This window comes from Pecten maximus, chromosome 1 (genome assembly GCF_902652985.1).
Source record: "Pecten maximus chromosome 1, xPecMax1.1, whole genome shotgun sequence".
Classification (NCBI taxonomy): Eukaryota; Metazoa; Mollusca; class Bivalvia; order Pectinida; family Pectinidae; genus Pecten; species Pecten maximus.
Genome location: NC_047015.1, coordinates 35,706,611 through 35,724,838, shown reverse-complemented (window position 1 = coordinate 35,724,838; position 18,228 = coordinate 35,706,611). Strand labels below are relative to the sequence as shown.

The 18,228-nt window shown below is 36.8% G+C and overlaps 1 protein-coding gene across 1 annotated transcript in view; it reads left to right on the top strand.

Moving 5' to 3' along the window:
• The first annotated feature begins 6,245 nt into the window (after positions 1-6,245).
• LOC117331911 (ankyrin repeat and fibronectin type-III domain-containing protein 1-like) overlaps positions 6,246-18,228 on the top strand; it is a 196,723-nt gene continuing 184,740 nt past the window's right edge. Inside the window, exon 1 of the mRNA XM_033890897.1 lies at positions 6,246-7,167. The gene's annotated coding sequence lies outside the window, so the exon portion shown is untranslated. The remainder of the gene's footprint in view (positions 7,168-18,228) is intronic.

Genomic DNA, 18,228 nt, shown 5'->3' with positions numbered 1-18,228 from the left:
TGGCCCCAGGCCTTTGTAAGGTGTGTCTTTGAACAAAGACAGTTGTCACTGGCAGTCAGCTTCAAATAGCAGCCTAGTAGTTCAAATGTTGGTCATGCCTGTCAAGTGGTCATGTTTTCTGCATCTTTTTAGAAACCCATGTACGATAAAGATATTAGTTTTTAGGATGAAATATATTGGATGTATGAGAATAATTCTGGAGACTTAACAGATATGTTAAAGGGACATCACGGTAAACCAATTTTTATTTTGTATTTTTTCATATTATTGGGTATACATGTATCTTTAAAAAAAATAACCTTATGGACAATAACCATTCGAATTTGATGATATATGTACAATTGTACATAAAAAACATCAATTATTAATTATAAAAAGGTTATCACGATTCGTTGATCAATTGTCTGGATATGTAAATTTTGTGACATACACGATAAAACGCATGCGCACAACAAACTAAAACACCTGAAAACAAAAACGGCTTCCAACGTGAATCGACTGCGGTTGAAAACGATAAAAGCTTCCGCAATAAAGAAAATAATGGCCAAATGGGTCAAAGACAATCCTAGAATTACACTGGGGAAGCAGTACAATAGATTGGAACAGTTCAAACATGAAAACAGCAGTAATATGACGCTGCTCGTATTCTGCTTGATTGCTGGATAGTAGGTCATAACAATCGGTAATATTTACACAAACTCTGTAAAAGTTACACAAACTCGGTAATATTTATAGTCTGTACCAGTACATCGCTACTGTCGCTATACTATATGTACAGTGTTTACACTTATGTACACATAAATATTTGTGCCGGAATATATACAGAACGTGTTATTTAACATTTAAACCACTGTATAATATCGTTATCCAACTAACCCAGATGGAATATTTTGACTTGTAAACTATCATGTGTTTGTGTTTACAAATGAAAATACCTCGATTTCAAAAGTCGCGTGATGATTTTAAAATAACTTCAAGGCTTAATTTAGAGGGGGATTCCCAATTAATTGAGTGGTCAAGCTGGACATAGGGATCGACTGTGAATATTGGGATAGCACAGAAACATAACTGGAAAGGAACAAAATGCGTACATTCAATGAAAATAACAACGTTTTTACCGTGATGTCCCTTTAAGTGATGAAGTAAGTAGTTTAAAAAAAAAGAAAATCAGGATTGGTTTTTTAATTTTATCTGCAATAAATTGATAGTTCTTATCAAACAGTGAAGGGAGTTAACTCTTGAATCCATACACAAACAAAATTCATGATGCCCTTAAATGGATGAAAACAAGGACATGGCCACATGGAGAAATATTGGAAAAGATAAACTAAACATGAGTGTCTTTTAGTTTAGAAGCAGAAAAGCAATTCGTCATGAACTTTGCTAGTTCCCAACTTAATTTGGCATTATGCCTTACTATCCATGCGAGTGAATTAAGCTGTCTGGATATCTTGTTTGGAATATTTGTCCCTCTGTCTCTCATTCTGGTGCTGACATATGAAATAAATTCAAATGAACATTTAGTCGGTCTGGAGAATGCATTATTCAAACAGCTTAAAGAAGAAAAAAGATGCCTTCAGGAGTGTTTCCATCAAATTAGTACAAAGAAATATCTTGGTTTAAATTTTAATTTTTCATATAGACCAAATGTTTGGGAAACATTTTGTAAAACTATACCATAAAGTATATTGCTATACCCCTGGTGTTGTATGCATCCGTTAGCAGCTAAATTAAATCCCATCTCACAAGACCTTTTCATTGGTAACATGTTTGCTGACCTAGACTGTGACCTTTGACTTACTTTAAAAAAATTTAACCTTGACCATATGAGCTATTGCATTAATATTTGACATGAGTGTTCTTTGTCAAAAGACCTTTCTATTGGTTATACATTTGCAGACTTGCTGTCCATTAACTTCGACCTACTTTTAAAATTTCAACCCACTCATTGAGCTTTTGTTGTTTTCTGACAACTCTTGTTAATACTGCTTTTTCTCAAGAACCACTATAACGTTATCTCCTTGAAACTTCAGGATAAATGGTCTAGTTGTGCACGCCACATTTTCAGCCTGATTGGATATTCAAGATGGCTGCCAACAAATTAATGATGAGCTAAAATTCAAGCCCACCAAAATATTTACATTTACAGGTACTGGAATGTATGTATACACATGTACAATTATCCCTTCTAAGAAGTTGTCTGAATGTTTTATAAGAGAACATACTGTGAGCAATACTGTCTTGATTGATGATGTCATGTCGTAAATTACATCACCCTACTGACAACAAATCCAAGTTCTTCATTCTGGTATAAAAACATTGACAATGTTACACTCACATTAGTTGTGAAAGTTTATTTTCTCCCAGATCAGGTAATGAAATGTTCTACAAAATGGCTTCCCCTTATATAATGATAGCTCAGTATAAGTTAAATGTCTTTAATCCAGATTAGAAATATTTTGCTTGATAAGTTAATTAGCCTTACCCTATGACCTTTATGCGGGTTTAATTCCTTTTATGTTTCCTTGAAAATATATTTGTGAATTCATTTGTGTGAACTTCTATAAGTCCTGATGACTTTTTGACCCCACCAAGTCTGATGAAACTTAATAGCAGCTATATATGAATATGACCTCGGAGGAGTTCGAAAATGGAAATAATTTGACAGTAACTAACAGAGTTATTGGCCTTTGTAATAATATTATGATTGGACCTTGTGAACACGATAACTGGAGTAAATATCAACCAATATCGATGAATCTTTGTATTCAGCCATATATCAACAAGATCTCGGACAAGTTTGAAAATGGGTATTATTCAACAGTTACTTTCAGAGTTATCACCCTTTATAATAGTACTATTGTTAACAATTTTTTAGTTCACCTTGCCGGAAGGGTCAGTGAGCTTATGTGATGGTGCAGTGTCCGTCGTCCGTCTACCTTTAAATCCCTACTAGTCATGAATGCCTGAATGGTTTTTGATGAAATTTCAACCAAGATGTGGCTCCCCTGGGACTGGAGGGGTGAGGCCTGATGTGGGAAATTGAGAATAATCCTTTAAATCCCAACTAGCTGTGAATGCCTGAATGGATTTTCATACAATTTTGGTCTGGATCATTTTTGGGCAAACAAAATCTAACATTGTATATACGGAGGGTGTGGCTCCCCTGGGGCCAGAGCCCAATAGGGGAAATTTAGGTAAATCCTTTAAATCCCTACTCGTCCTGAGCACTTGAATGGATTTTGATGAAACTTGGTCTGGAACATTATTGGACAAAGGAAATCTAACATTGTATAGATAGAAGGTGTGACTCCCATGGGGCAGGAGGGATTGGGCTCAACATCGGAAATTGGAAGTAAATCCTTTAAATCCCTACTAGTCCTGAACAATGAATGGATTTTGACGAAATTTGGTTTTGAGAATTATTTGGCAAATGTGATCTAATGTTGTATAAATGAAGGATGTGGCACTCTGGGGAGGGGAGAAAGAGGGCCCAATATGGGAAATATAGCAAAAACAAAACTTTGAAATAGTTTTTCTATTTCAAAAATGACAGGATTTAGTCCACCTGTAGTTTGTTGAGAGAGGCAGTTCAGAAGTAGTAAAAAAAATTTGAAATATGACTTAAATTAGAGTATTTCGCCATAATTACTGAAATATCCAGGTATGCGATGCAGGCCATTTGGGCCTTTTGTGTATGATTCAGTTTGATTTAATAAAACTGAAATGGTCTACAATTTAATGGTATTTAATGACAAATTTTCGGTTCAGGATTCTGTATCCTTTACACCAGACTCAGTACATTGTAATTGTGATGATTTTAGTTTTTGAATGTAACTACACTACAGTTCATAAACTAGCCTTGGAATTGTAAAATAAATCAATGTTTTTTTCCAGTAATTATCCAGTTCATTTTTGAAACAATTCAAATTATTAGCACACACTACATTTTCTGGTAAGTTATTCCACATATTTACAGTACACATCCATAGTAAAAATACTATTTTTCCTCTTCATAAGTGAACACTGTTGTGGGTATATTTTCAGAGAATTTCCTCTAATTCCAGACCGTTAGGAAACACCTTTCCACGACTTTAAGAAGCCAGTTACATCACGATCATATTTTCCAGCGATTACTTTTTATAGCTCAATCATACCTACTGGCTATCTTCTGAATGATAATGTTAGTAAATGCAAACATTTCAGTCTGTCCAGGTATGAAAGATTTTTTTACTTCTGTGACCAGTTTTGTTGCCCTTATTTGATTTTTTTTATGAACTTTGTTGGAAACCAAATGGTGCTTGCGAAATCAAAATGAGTTCTTCCTTATGATTTCTATAACATTGAAGAAAAATGTTTCTTTGTCCAGATTTATAAATGCTCGCTATCATTACATTCGCTCTTTTGATTTTTTCAAATATATGCTCCTAATTTCTTGGAATCCACAAGATGGTATGTGAAGTCATTTAAAGTGGTTCTTCCTGTGCACGTGAAACTTTCCTGGAATGCAGTTTTAACAGCCATGTATCACATCATTTTTCCATTCAATAGAGATCTTCCTGAAAACTGGTATGATCATTTTCTTCAGTGATAACAAGTATGGCTCCAAATTCAGTCTATCTAGGTGATTTTTGTAGATGACACACAGTATCGGACCTTCTACAGAACGACAGATATAACAGGTCACCATAACATTCAGTTTTATAAGAACTTTCCTGTAGAACCCCATCATCTGATCAATCAAAATATCAGATATCATTAACTTGAACAAAATTGTCATCATCTCTAGGGATGATGTAACTGTTAGGTATGAATCTATTAACATAACTGTTAGGTATGAATCTATTAACATAACTGTTAGGTATGAATCTATTAATATAACTGTTAGGTATGAATCTATTAATATAACTGTTAGGTATGAATCTATTAACATAACTGTTAGGTATGAATCTATTAATATAACTGTTAGGTATGAATCTATTAATATAACTGTTAGGTATGAATCTATTAACATAACTGTTAGGTATGAATCTATTAATATAACTGTTAGGTATGAATCTATTAATATAACTGTTAGGTATGAATCTATTAATATAACTGTTAGGTATGAATCTATTAATATAACTGTTAGGTATGAATCTATTTATATAACTGTTAGGTATGAATCTATTAATATAACTGTTAGGTATGAATCTATTAACATAACTGTTAGGTATGAATCTATTAATATAACTGTTAGGTATGAATCTATTAATATAACTGTTAGGTATGAATCTATTAATATAACTGTTAGGTATGAATCTATTGATATAACTGTTAGGTATGAATCTATTAACATAACTGTTAGGTATGAATCTATTAATATAACTGTTGGGTATGAATCTATTAACATAACTGTTGGGTATGAATCTATTAATATAACTTAGGTATGAATCTATTAACATAACTGTTGGGTATGAATCTATTAATATAACTGTTGGGTATGAATCTATTAATATAACTGTTAGGTATGAATCTATTAACATAACTTAGGTATGAATCTATTAATATAACTGTTAGGTATGAATCTATTAATATAACTTAGGTATGAATCTATTAACATAACTGTTGGGTATGAATCTATTAACCTATCAGAATGGTAGTTTCTACTCACTGCATCTTAATGTGCTGATAGGATTGTTTTGCTGCATAAATTAAATTTTGATTTTAATTAAATACTCATCTGACAACAGTTTAGTAACCAAAAATATGGAAAATACTGGTATTGCACTGATCAGCTCATTAAAAATGATGCGGTCTTGTTAAAAGGGAAACATCATTAGAATGTATACATGTATTGATGTCAAAAGTAATGCTCATATCATCCCCACACTTTTTTGATGCAGATACTTTTACCGTAATTTCTTGCATTATTGCCCGCACTGCTGCATGTACCAGCTTGTGTAACGTGAAATAAAACATTTTTAAGCTTTATTTTGGTTGTTAAATTTTGCATGGACTTGTACATTGTATTGAATATTTTGTATGTTTATGTAAACATAGAATCTCTAGGCAAAAAGAATGTATTATAGATATAAATACTGTTTTATTAGGTGCAGTAAGTTATGTTCAACTGTCACAAAAATTATCTTACTATAAATACAAGTGTCAAAAATCAACAACTTTCTCATTAGTTTGTAACAATGTATGGGAGAAGAGTAACTTTATTGAAAACCTCCCATCTAAACAGATCAGTTGTACAATGAAAGATTTTTAGAAAGCTAAAATTTAAAATGATTTTGAAACTCTTCATCATAGCTAAGATGAGGTATGGAAATCAGGACAATGGCTCTAGGTATTTACATCACGGTGAGTAAAAGCAAATAGGATCATCTTTTGTCGAGAGGTTTAACAATTGCGTTGAAATGGACACTGTTTGCTAAGGCTTTGACTCTGCTACTTTGTACTTTAGTTTGAAGTAACAAAAGCAAGGTAGCAGAAGAGGTCTCTCTGTGGAATCAATCACTGAGCCCAACAACAGTTTACATTGGCTACTCACAGGAAACCAAGTCGCAAAGTGTAGCAGGCCAACATGTGTTTGACAGGGTGTACAGGTAAATTTGTCCGATGGTGAATGGGATTATCAATGATTGTGGCGATCGATCGAGGGAGTTGAGTCAATTTGAGAATGTTAAATGCCTAACATTATCAAGCGTATATGTTATTTGTATTGGAGGGGGATAGGAGGTCTATTTAGATAGTAGTGAGTACTGTCTGTGAAAATGCCCACCGTTTTCACTTAGGATTAAATAGGAATTTAGTCTAAGTTGAAACCAGTGTATACTTAGGTATGTTTGAACGCTTATGTAGATATAATGTATCTTTCCGTCTTTGAAATAGGGATCTGTTGTAAAATTAAACCGATGTTCCATTCTGCTACAGTGGAGTTTGTCCTATGAGTATTAAATCGGGGTATTTATGCGGTCGGACGCTTTGGTCGGTCATGGTCCGGTGTAACAGTATAGCCTGGTGTTTCCATGCTAGATGACCCTATGGAATTATTTTCTATATCTGATGTGGATTTATTATTAATGAATACCTGTGGTATAATAAACTGGATGAAGGGAGAGTGTATAGTGATAGCTTCAATTTCTTGTGATTCAGGAACAGAAGATGAAATTGTGAAAGGTATTTATACTTAGTTACAAAGCGAATATATCCTATTGTCAGATTTTTTCTGCATCATTTTAGAAATACGTTGTATTTGAAGTTTTCTGAAAGCTACATTATATTTTATAGAAATTTTTCTTCATGTTTTTAATTCTTATTCTTTTTCTTCAATTTGTTGAATTTGGATTAATTTATAAAACATCACAGCTTTCTTGCTCAATGTATTATTGTTATTGTTTCTGCATGCATATGTACCTTATTTACCCTGTAATAAGCCCAGGGGAAAACACCAACTTTTCTCAAGGTGGGCTTATTGCAGTACAATGAAATTAAGCATTTGCCAGCCTTTTCACACAGAATTGTAATACATTTGGGTGGGCCTAATACCAGACATGGGCTTATTGCCAGGCATGAGCTTATTACCAGTCAAGCGCTTATAACAGGGCATGTGCTTATTACCAGACATGCACTTATTACAAGACATTGGGTTATTGCCAGACATGGCCTTATTACCAGACATGTGCTTATTACCAGGCATTGGGTTATTGTCAGACATTGCCTTATTTCCAGGCATGCGCTTATTACCAGATAAATACATATGCTATCTCTGGAACACTTTTTGTATTTTCTTTTCTACTGTAAACTTATATTATAAATTATTAGGATAAGATCATCACAAATATCTTACGATGCTCCTTAAATGTTATGTTATGGTGATTAATATATGCTACGATCATGATCAGCTTTAAGAGACAGTTTTGACACATCAGCCTTTCATCAAATTAGGATTTTTAGATTTTTTTCATATTGATATTTTAGAAATAATATACATTAAGTAAACATAGACAACTTAACTTTATTATTAATATACCTTCTAGAACATCATGGTATTGTCATGGAACCATGCTGTTAAACTGACTGGGGCTGGGAGAACTTGAATATCGGCCATGCTTGCTGTATGTTTGCCCTTTCACAGTTGAAATATTTTGTCCTTAATACACCTGCTCAGTATGACTTCATTCAAGTAAGAGTAGTAACCTATCTATCGTGTGTCCTGGTTAGGACACTTGGTTAACGACACAGGCCATATATCTACTGCTATATATCTGACTAGAGGTTTCCTCTCATATCTACTAGTAAATTCTGGCTATTATAGATCTCCTGTTAATTGTTATATATTACAAAATCATTGGCATTTAACTTAATTTAGACTGTTAATATTGTATTAAGAAATTGCAGTTGTTTTATTCAATGAAAAAGAAACAAAGGGACAAAAATGTATGTTCAAATATCAAAGAGAAGGAAAAGGAGAGGTGGAAATTTAGGTATAAGAGGGGATATGCTGATGAAATGTATTTGTACACAAATAAGCCCATGCCTGATTAACAAATAAAATAAATTAAAAAAATCTATCTCTATATACTTTCGTCTCTGGTGAAATATATTTTTATAATTTTGGAAAAAGATTTTTGAAAAACAAATAAATATAGGTTAACCATTTAATAAATGTTTTGATGGTATAGTGTATACTGATCTTTTCATATAACACAAAATGTTTTGATAGCAGTCTTCACATGTTAAACACCAGGCTAACAGCTTTGTACTGAACTGGTAGTAATTAAGTAAGCCTTTTGTCGATAAACATGTGTTATTGAATTATTGAACATTTGCCTATTGCTTGTGGAAAAAATGAACAGACAGCTAATTCACTGTCCACGAGAAAAGGGAACTGTATTAACATAGCTTGGCTCGTCCAGATATATCCTTAGGGATGTATGTAAACACGTGTATACTCAAACATTTCGTGTGCTTGTAACAATGGGGGCTAACTACACATACAAAGAAACACTCTTACACAGGAACAATGCAACACCTTATGACAATTTTTTTCTGTAAGATTTTTTTTTCGTCCATTTTTAATTGGAAAATTTTACAACAGTGTCACTATAATTACATATAAGTGTCCTTATTGTTCTTACAGATGAATGTATTTGCTGGTAGGGGGCCTAACATTTCCTGTTATTTTTTATGGTATATGGTATAACAAAACATGCATTATTTAAAAAGATATTGTTAGTCAAAATTGTTTGTATATGTATCAGCTTTTTCTGTATTGAATAACTGTTGATTTAGGACTGTACGTTTGGATTGAAAGGATTAGGAATTTGGGGCATAAGGGAAGGCTAATGGACCTTTGTTGGAAAGAAAGAAGGGGAAACTGAGTTTATGCTAACTAAAATTTCTCTTTTTGTTAAAGCATTGTCCCATGTCTCCCACTCTTACCCCTTCTCCCACACTAAACCCTTCCCCTGTGTCCCATCACTTACCCCTCCCCTGTCCCCTAGTGCCCCCACTCTTACTCCCTTCTCTTTCCCCAAGCATACCCCCTCCCCTGTTCTCCATTCTTACCCCTCCCATTCACCCCACTCTTAACCTATTCTCCACTCTAACTCCTTCACTGTTCCAGCACTCTTAACCTCTCCCCTGTCCCTCATTCTTGTCCCTCCCCTCTTTTCCTCACACTTGCTCCCTCCCAAACACCTACCCCAAACTCTTAGCCTCTCCCATGTCCCCAACTATTACATCCTCCCCTTTTCCAATACTTACCCCTTCCCGTTTTCACCCTCTTTTACCCCCTCCCTGTCCTCCACTCTTACCCCCTTCCCTGTCCTCCAAGCTTAACCTCTCACCTGTCCTCCACTCTTAACCTCTCCCCTGTCCTCCACTCTTAACCTCTCCCTGTCCTCCACTCTTAACCTCTCACCTGTCCTCCACTCTTAACCTCTCACCTGTCCTCCACTCTTACCCCCTCCCTGTCCTCCACTCTTGACCATTCCATCTTGTCGAATGCTTAGACCTATTCACTCCTAGTCACTATACTCTTAGCCTCTCCCTGTCCTCGACTCTTAACCTTCCTGTCATCATCTTAACCTCTCACTCTACTGGCACTCTAACCTCAAGTACCTCTACCCAAACATCTAACCTTCTCCTTTTTTTCAATTTCTTTTCCGTCCTATTAACATTGTCACTCCACTCTATCTTAACTCCTGTCTACTATGATTATCTCGGTAGGTCCAACTCCTGTTATTTTATGACTGTTACAACGCTTATAAGTTCCTGTCCAAACTCTTAATCTACGCTTTTCCTTCTAACCTCTCACTTCCTCTTTGATTCCACATGTCTGCGCATCTTAGCCCCCTCATGTCTCCACTGTAACCTTCACTGCCTCCACTCTTAACCTCTCCCCTGTCCTCCACTCTTACCTCTCACCTGTCCTCCACTCTGTGACCTTCCTCCCTGTCCTAGTCCTACTCTTCCCAGCTCCACTCCTTACCTGTCCTCCACTCTTACCCCACCTGCCTCCACTCTTATCTCTTCACGTCCCACTCTTAACCCTCCTGTCCCTCCACTCTTAACCTCCACCTGTCCTCCCACTCCTTACCTCCTGTCCTCCCACTCTACCTCTCCCTGTCTCCACTCTTACCCTCCCTTTCCTCCATCTCTTAACCCACTCTCCCTGTCCTCCACTCTTCCCTCCACTGTCCTCCACTTTACCTCCACTCTGTCCTCACTCTTACCCCTCTACCTGTCCTCCACTCTTAACTCTTACCTCCCTCTTCCTCCTCTCCTTCCCTCTTTCACCCTCTTTACCCCTCCCTGTCCTCCACTCTTACCCCCTCCCTGTCCTCCACTCTTAACCTCTCACCTGTCCTCCACTCTTACTCTCCCTGTCCTCCACTCTTAACCTCTCCCTGTCCTCCACTCTTACCCCCTCCCTGTCCTCCACTCTTAACCTCTCACCTGTCCTCCACTCTTACCCCTCACCTGTCCTCCTACCTCTCCTGTCTACTCTTCCTCACCTGTCCTCCACTCTTACCTCCTCTCCCCCTCCTGTCCATCTTACCCCCTCTCCCTTTATCCTCTCACCTGTCCTCCACTCTTAACCTCTCACCTGTCCTCCACTCTTACCCCCCTCTCCCTTAACTCTCACCTGTCCTCACTCTTCACCTCCTCACCTTCTCACTCTCCCCTTCACCTGTCCCTCCCCTCTTTACCCCTCCTGTCATTATCACTCCTCCACTCCTCCCCTCCTGTCCTCTACAGTCTCTATACCCCCTCCCTGTCCTCCACTCTTACCCCTCCTGTCCTCCACTCTTACTCTACCTCCCCTCTACCCCTGTCCTCACTCTCCTCTTACCCCCCTCCTCTGTTCCTCCACTCTTAACCTCTCACCATTACTCTTACCCTCCCTTAACCTGTCCTCCCTTTAATCCCCTCCCTTCCTTAGTCCTCCATCTGTACTTACCCTCCTGTATACAGTCTTACCCCTCCCTGTATTACAGTCTTACCCCTCCCTGTATTATCAGTATAACCCCTCCCTGTATTACAGTCTACCCCCTGCTGTATTACAGTCTCTTACCCCCTCCTGTATTACAGTCTTACCCTCCCTGTATTTACAGTCTTACCCCCTACCCTGTAATTTACAGTCTTACCCCCTGCCTGTATTACAGTCTTACCCCTCCCTGTATTACTGTCTTACACTTCCCTGTATTACAGTCTTACCCCTCCCTGTATTACAGTCTTACCCCTGCCTGTATTACAGTCTTACCCCTCCCTGTATTACTGTCTTACACTTCCCTGTATTACAGTCTTACCCCTCCCTGTATTACAGTCTTACCCCTCCCTGTATTACAGTCTTACCCCTCCCTGTATTACTGTCTTACCCCTCCCTGTATTACAGTCTTACCCCTCACCTGTATTACCAGTATTACCCCTCCCTGTATTACAGTCTTACCCCTCCCTGTATTCATATTACCCTCCCTGTAATTCATCTTAACCCTCCCTGTATTACGTCTTAACACCTCCCTTATTAAGTCTTACCTCCCTGTATACGTCTATACCCTCCTGTATTACGTCTTACCCCTCCCTGTATTACGTCTTACCCCTCCCTGTATTACGTCTTACACCTCCCTGTATTACGTCTTACCCCTCCCTGTATACGTCTTACCCCTCCCTGTATTACAGTCTTACCCTCCCTGTATTACAGTCTTACCCCACCCTGTATTACAGTCTTACCCCTCCCTGTATTACTGTCTTACCCCTCCCTGTATTACAGTCTTACCCCTCCCTGTATTACTGTCTTACCCCTCCCTGTATTACAGTCTTACCCCTCCCTGTATTACAGTCTTACCCCTCCCTGTATTACAGTCTTACCCCTCCCTGTATTACAGTATTACCCCTCCCTGTATTACAGTCTTACCCTCCCTGTATTACAGTCTTACCCCTCCCTGTATTACAGTCTTACCCCTCCCTGTATTACTGTCTTACCCTTCCCTGTATTACTGTCTTACCCTTCCCTATATTACAGTCTTACTCCTCCCTGTATTACTGTCTTACCCCTCCCTGTATTACAGTCTTACCCCTCCCTGTATTACTGTCTTACCCTTCCCTATATTACAGTCTTACCCTTCCCTATATTACAGTCTTACCCCTCCCTGTATTACAGTCTTACCCCTCCCTGTATTACTGTCTTATCCCTCCCTGTATTACTGTCTTATCCCACCCTGTATTACAGTCTTACCCCTCCCTGTATTACAGTCTTACCCCTCCCTGTATTACTGTCTTACCCTTCCCTATATTACAGTCTTACCCTTCCCTATATTACAGTCTTACCCCTCCCTGTATTACAGTCTCACCCCTCCCTGTATTACTGTCTTATCCCTCCCTTTATTACAGTCTTACCCCTCCCTGTATTACTGTCTTACCCCTCCCTGTATTACTGTCTTACCCTTCCCTATATTACAGTCTCACCCTTCCCTATATTACAGTCTCACCCCTCCCTGTATTACAGTCTCACCCCTCCCTGTATTAGTCTTACCCCACCCTGTATTACAGTATTACCCCTCCCTGTATTACTGTCTTACCCCTCCCTGTATTACTGTCTTACTCCTCCCTGTATTACTGTCTTACCCCTCCCTGTATTACTGTCTTACCCCTCCCTGTATTACTGTCTTACCCCTCCCTGTATTACAGTCTTACCCTACCCTGTATTACAGTCTTACCCCTCCCTGTATAACAGTCTTACCCCACCCTGTATTACAGTATTACCCCTCCCTGTATTACAGTATTACCCCTCCCTGTATTACAGTCTCACCCCTCCCTGTATTGCAGTCTTACCCCTCCCTGTATTACAGTATTACCCTTCCCTGTATTACTGTCTTATCCCTCCCTGTATTACTGTCTTATCCCTCCCTGTATTACTGTCTTACCCCTCCCTGTATTGTCCCTTTGTGTACCCCTCCTCACACCCCATATAATTGCCTGATTTACTATATTTGTACTGTTGTAGAAGTCCAGAGACAACATGATTGTTGTCCTATCACACTATACCTGGCCTGTTCACACCTGTGGATACCTTACCTGTTGTCAGTTCACCTGGTATTTTTAAATGACTTACAGTGTTATGTTGTTTACATTTGCTCTTTATTACATACCAAACACTCATTTCAATTATAGCAAGACAGCAATATACAGAGTATTGTTAATAAACATATCTCTATTGTGTGACTTTGAACAATAGTGTACTTATTTTTGACCATTTATAGCTTTGTAATTTATCTAACTACTTGTGGGTAACTTTATGTATGACAATTTATAGCTTTATAATACTTTGAAACCTATGTATTTTAAGTTATATGGCTGGCTAAGTATTTTCAATGCTGATACCATTTGGAGAATCATTAAATAAATAGAAAAGAATCCCCATTTTATGACTGCCCTTTTAAAGTTATATTACCAATATGAAATGAAAATTTTGTCTGTGAGGATTTCATTTGTGGATACTTACACATGCATGTATATGAAATTTACAAGAATAAAGGTCTAAAATGGTCACATAGTCACGTAGGGCACTTATGTATGTAATGGTACTGGAGAAAACGCCAGAACAGGATTTAATCCAATAACTTAGGTTACGATATGAATTATATGTTATAGTACATAATAGCCCTTCTTTCTATAGCTCTAACACATCCCACAGGTACAAAAGTACTTAGCATTTACCAATAACTCAAACAAAAATCACATGTATAATAAGGTAGCATATAACCTTAAATCAAACACAAATCACAGGTGAAATATGTAAGATAGCATAACCCCCAGTATATATAAGTACAAGATAATGTATTAGGTAGGATATAACCTTAACTGTAATACGAAGTACTGGAATAATGTAAAAGGTAGCATATAGCCTTAACTCTTATACAAAGTACTGGAATTATGTTATAAAGTAGCATATAACTTAACTCTAATACATAAGTATAGGAATAATGTTTAAAGTAGCATATAACCTCAACTCTAATACATAAGTACAGGAATAATGTTTAAAGTAGCATATAACCTCAACTCTAATACATAAGTACAGGAATAATGTATAAGGTAGTATATAACCTCAACTCTAATACATAAGTACAGGAATAATGTTTAAAGTAGCATATAACCTCAACTCTAATACTTAAGTACAGGAATAATGTTTAAAGTAGCATATAACCATAACTCTAATACATAAGTTCTGGAATAATATGGATGGTGGCATACATGGATAAAAACAACACAGAATACAGACATAATAACAAAACTATAATTCAAACTCAAAATTGATATAACCAGGGCAAAATATAAACAACAAGAGATCCCAGAGAGATCTTGGCGCCCACCACTGAATGATCTTTATAGGTTCCATGTCAGATTAAACTTTTCTCTAGTTTTCCCTTCCTCTAAGTCTAATAATTATTAATCTGTGTAAATTCTAAAACAGTCCTCTAGTACTTTTCAAACAAGGGGAACCTATATATGGAACCTATATATAAAATTTAAGATTTAGCGATAATGGCTGTCTATCGGCCATGTTGTTTTCGGATTGGTCCCAAAATGAAATACCAGGGACCAAGGGGATCCTATATATGAAATTTGAGAAAGATCCCTTCAGTACCTTCTGTAAAATAGCGATAACAAACTTCAGTTGTCAAAATACAAGATGGCTGCCTGTCGGCCATGTTTTTTTCTGACTGGTCTCAAAATCCAATATGCATAACTAGGGACCGTGGGCAACCTACAAATGAAATTTCAGAAAGATCCTTTCAGCAATTTCTGAGAAATAGCGATAACAAACTTCAATTGTCAAAATTCAAGATGGCTGCCTGTCGGCCATGTTGTTTTCCGATCGGTCCCAAAATGCATTATGCATAATAAGAAACCTGAGGAACCTACAAATGAAATTTGAGAAAGATCCCTTCAGTTTTTCTGATAAATAGTGATAACAAACTTCAATTGTCAAAATCCAAGATGGCTGCCTGTTAGCCATGTTATTTTCCTATTGGTCCAAAAATGCAATATGCATAACAAGGGACCAAGGGGAACCTATATATCAAATTTCAGAAAGATCCCTTCAGTTCTTTACCCGAAATAGCTATAACAAACTTCAATTGTCAAAATCCAAGATGGCTGTCTGTCGGCCATGTTGTTTTCTGATAGGTCCCAAAATGCAATATGCATAACTACAGCCCAAGGGCAACCTATACATTAAATTTGAGAAAGATCACTTCATTTCTTTTCCAGAAATAGCGATAACAAACTTTGATTGTTAAAATCCAAGATGGCTGCCTGTCGGCCATGTTGTTATCCGATTGGTCCCAAAATGCAATATGCATAACAAGGGACAAAGGGGAACCTACATATGAAATAAGAGAAAGATCCCCTCAGTACTTTCTGAGAAATAGCGATAACAAACTTCAATTGACAAAATCCAAGATGGCTGCCTGTCGACCATGTTGTTTTCCGACTGGTTCCAAATTGCAATATGCATAACTACGGACCAAGGGCAACCTATATATGAAATTTCAGAGAGATCACTTCAGTACTTTCTGAGAAATAGCGATAACAAACTTCAATTGTCAAAATCCAAGATGGCTGCCTGTCGGCCATGTTTTTTTCTGACTGGTCTCAAAATCCAATATGCATAACTAGGGACCGTGGGCAACCTACATATGAACTTTGAGAAAGATTCCTTTAGTACATTTTCAGAAATAGCGATAACAAACTTCAATTGTCAAAATCCAAGATGGCTGCCTGTCGGCCATGTTGTTTTCCGATAGGTCTGAAAATGCAATATGCATAACTAAGCACCAAAGGTAACCTACATATGAAATTTGAGAAAGATCCCTTCAGTACTTTCTGAGAAATAGCGATAACAAACTTCAGTTGTCAAAATTCAATATGTTATCGCTATTTCTGAGAAAGTACTGAAGAAAAGAAAAGTGATAAGATCCCAAGTTTAGTCGCCTCTTATGATCATACAATGGTGGTATAGTAGGTACTATAAAATCTTATATCCCCTACCTGTAGGGCATAAGTCAAATTTGAGCTACTAGGGTAGGTCACAATCTCAGATGAGAGTGACAATGGAACCACTTGGCATATCAACAAGCATCCAATACATCTTATTTCATATCACAAAAGGAAAAAGAATATTTTTAAATGAGGTTATGTTATGATGTTGACCATAAAACTTCATCATCCTGCATTTCTTTGTCAATTTCTCTGTCAGTAGTCAACATTTGTCAAAGAAATCATTATAATAGGAATAAGCCCTTGAATATTGAATCAACTGGGACATATAAACACTATAGGAAGGGGATGCAGGGATGTTGCTATCTAGAAAGGGAAAATTAACAATAGGGAAATTACGATCATCTCACTTATCATATAGCTTAGTTGTAAGCTGTTCTTGCTGGTTTACAATGTAAGAAAGTTCAATTAAGTAGCTGAATCAAGTTCTACAGGGCATATCCAATCAACATGGTCAAAAACGTTTTGTTATTTAAAGATAACACAACATCAACATACCAATAGGTGAAATTGAAGGACTTCACAACGTCTCTGTTACCTGTTCTGATAGATCATCAGTATTATCAGCTTGATATGAAAACAAAACAAGTCGGCCAACAGAGGGGCACACATTATCGGAGGATCTGGTCACCAAACTCAAAAAAAATGTTATCGATTAGAAATTCAATCAATCTCAGAATTTCATCTTCACTGTACAATGTATTTTCTCTGAGCCATATAGTGGTATGTTTTATCAAAAATGCTCTCATATATTTACAACAATGTACTTATTTCCCAGTTCACCTTTCTTGGAAAAGAAAGGCCTAATAATACAACGAAAGCATTTCTTTACAGTTTGAAGTTTGGAATGGGGCATGATAGTATGATGGTAAAGAGTAGAAATATTAAAATGTTTTGATGGAAGACACATTCTTTAGTAGATGTTATAGATTAATCAAAACATCTTTGGAATTCCAAAATCTTAATTCCATTATTCCACTTCTGGAGTGAACAGTATTCGATTCAATTCAATTCAAAAATTATTTTATTATTCCAAATATATACAAATACATGTTCAATATACATACAATCAATAAACCTAATTATATTAGAAATTTAAATATTATTTATGTATATTATTATCATTTGTTAAGTTTTTTTTTTTTTTTTTTTTAAATATTTATATATATGAAATAATAGGATCAGACAACATGATTACCCTATATAAGTCTTTTCCATAGACCGGTTGCAGATAGGTATAATAATTATACATTATACAGTTAACAGTATCTTAATACTAGGGGCCGCGATGGCTGAAGTGATTAAGGTGTCCCGACACTTTACTAGCCCTCCACCTCTGGGTGAGTTCAAAACCAACATGGGGCACTTGCCTGGTACTGACCATAGGCCGGTGGTTTTTTTTCTGGGTACTACAGTTTTCCTCCATCTCAAAATCTGGCACATGACCCTGGCTGTTAATAAAATAAACAAAATAACTCAAACCAAACTTAATTGTACTAATTAAGAAGCCAGCAATAAAACGTTGTTATACAAGAGTTTTATGAAGTGTAGTATGTAATCCAGTATAAAATGAAGTAGATTTGAATCCTTCTTACTATCAAAGATTTTCAATGATATCAATACTGAAGAATGATTGGGCAGAATTTCTTCTTTAAAAATACTGTAGGTTACCAG